This window comes from Pongo abelii, chromosome 1, assembly GCF_028885655.2.
Source record: "Pongo abelii isolate AG06213 chromosome 1, NHGRI_mPonAbe1-v2.0_pri, whole genome shotgun sequence".
NCBI classification, from domain to species: domain Eukaryota; kingdom Metazoa; phylum Chordata; class Mammalia; order Primates; family Hominidae; genus Pongo; species Pongo abelii.
Window position 1 is genome coordinate 98,490,363 of NC_071985.2, and position 2,591 is coordinate 98,492,953.

The 2,591-nt window shown below is 43.7% G+C and overlaps 1 pseudogene; it reads left to right on the top strand.

Moving 5' to 3' along the window:
- Positions 1-289: 289 nt before the first annotated feature.
- Positions 290-953, top strand: LOC100438322 (pseudouridine-5'-phosphatase-like; annotated as a pseudogene).
- The last annotated feature ends 1,638 nt before the right edge of the window (positions 954-2,591 follow it).

Consider the following 2,591-nt stretch of genomic DNA (forward strand, 5'->3'; position numbering starts at 1 on the left):
GTGAAACCCCATCTCTACTGAAAATACAAAAAGTTAGCCTGGCGTGGTGGCACACACCTGTAGTCCCAGCTACTCGGGAGGCTGAGGCAGGAGAATCGCTTGAACCTGGGAGGCGGAGGTTGCAGTGAGCTGAGATCATGCCACTGCACTCCAGCCTGGGTGACAGAGCAAGACTCTGTCTCAAAAAAAAAAAAAAGAAAGAAAGAAAGACGAGGTCTTTTTGCTCCTCACCCCCACCCAGACGGAGAAGGCAGCACCATGGGAGCACCCCCGCCCCCCACTGCAGCCCATCATCCACCTCATCTTTGACATGGATGGCCTTCTTCTGGATACTGAAGGGCTATATTCATTGCTGTTTCAAGAAATATGTGATTGCTATGAAAAGAAATACAGCTGGGATGTAAAGTCCCTGGTAATGGGTAAGTAGGCATTAGAGGCAGCACAGATTATAAGAGACATCTTGCAGCTCCTGATGTCCAAGGAGGAGCTGGTGGAATAAAGCCAAACGAAGTTAAAGGAAGTGTTCCCTACAGCTGTGCTCATGCCAGGGACTGAGAATCTCATCGTCCGCCTGCAGAAACACAGCATTCCCTTTGCCATGGCCACCAGCTCAGGGTCTGCCTCATTGGAGATGAAGGTGAGCCAACACAAGGAGTTTTTCAGGTTGTTTTCTCACATTATGCTGGGAGATGACCCCAAAGTACAGCACAGCAAGCCAGACCCCAACATTGTCCTAGCTTATGCCAAGAGGTTCTCTCCCTGTCCTACTACGGAGAAGTGCCTTGTTTGAAGATGCTCTCAATGAGGTGGAGGCAACCCTGGCAACCAGGATGCAGGTGGTCTTTGTTCTAGACAGAAACTTGAACTGAGACTTGAGGAGAAAGGCCACCCCGGTGCTGAATTCCCTGCAGGACTTCCAGCTTGAGCTGTTTGGTTTGCTCCCCTATGAGTGAGAGGGAGGGCCACCCCCAGCCCACTCTCATGGTCCACACTGCTGGGGGAAAGGGAAAGGAAATCAACAACTCCCAAATCCCAGACTGCACAGTAATTTTAGCCTCCTAAGGTTTGCCTTTCCATCCTGTGTTGGCTTGCCCCATTCTAAACTGTTGATGAAATGTGGCTTGACAGTTGAGAGACACTTAGTAAAGACAAAAACAAAGCCCAGAACAAAAATTGAACTTGAATTACCATCTCAAAAACCAAGCTGACGGAGTATGTGATAAAGAGAATGTACATGCATATATATATACATATACATATATACATATAGATACATATACATATATATATATCAGTATGTTCATATGCATATAGGCATTACATGTATATGTATGTAGATATATGCATGTCTGTATATGTAAGATGTATACTTTTCCAAGACAAAATGGAACATGATTTCTCTTTTGTTCTAGTTTTCCTGAAACCCCAGCTGGAAAAATGTAAACTATGTATGCATATAAGTATATGCTTCATGTGTACATATGTATGTATTATACATATATTTATATCGATCATCTGCATCACTCTCCTCAGTGTTGATGTCAACATGCAATGGCAACTGACAAAGTGAGATGGTAGTTCTGGCTGATCTGCAATCTGAGTGGGAAAGCCATGTTTTTGGTGAGCACTAAGAAATAATTCTCCTTATTAGTTAACATTAAAATTATTTTTGTGACCTCAGAATATCTCTGGATTTTCACTCATCGACTGACTCTGAGCCACATCATCTATAATTTGTTGCTAGTGTGAACACAACTGTAGCATTTATCTGGTATCTACATCGTTATCCACATTGGAGAATGTTTTCTACATCATAATAACTATTTGCCTCATTTAAGAACACTGATTGCCTACACTTTTTGTATAGAAATATAATTTGATTTCAGAAAGTATACTTAGTGAGACTGAGTGCCCAGGAACGCTTTTGGAATCATTGATCAGACATTGCACTTCTGTGATTATTCACTTTTATAGATTTACTTAGTCTTTAGAATTTGTCTATGATTTGTCAGAGAAAAATGGTGATAGCCATGGAAATGGGGAGTGAAGAAGTGCTGCTCAGTTGTGGCTCAGCCATTCCCTGTGGCCTCTGCCCTTTGACGTCCTTGAGCTACTCTTCAGCTCTGGAAGTTGTGGACAAACCATAGGAATGCATGTGTGTCTCTGGTGGAGTGACTGTGGATGACAGGCCCTGGCTATTGATTGATTGTGCATCAATTTAGCAAATTCACTTTCTCATTCCTTTTTTTTTTTTTTTTTTTTCTCTGAGATGGAGTCTCACTCTGTCACCAACACTGGAGTGCAATGGCATGATCTTGGCTCACTGCAACCTCCGTCTCCTGGGTTCAAGCAATTCTTCTGCCTCAGCCTCCCAAGTAGCTGGGACTACAGGCATGCGCTACCACACCTGGCTAATTTTTGTATTTTTAGTAAAGACAGGGTTTCACCATCTTGGCCAGGCTAATCTTGAACTCCTGACCTCAAGTGATCCGCCCGCCTGGGTCTCCCAGAGTGCTGAAATTACACACATGAGCAACTGTGCCCAGCCCATTTCCTCATTCCTGATGGCCTGTATACATGTCTGCACTTTG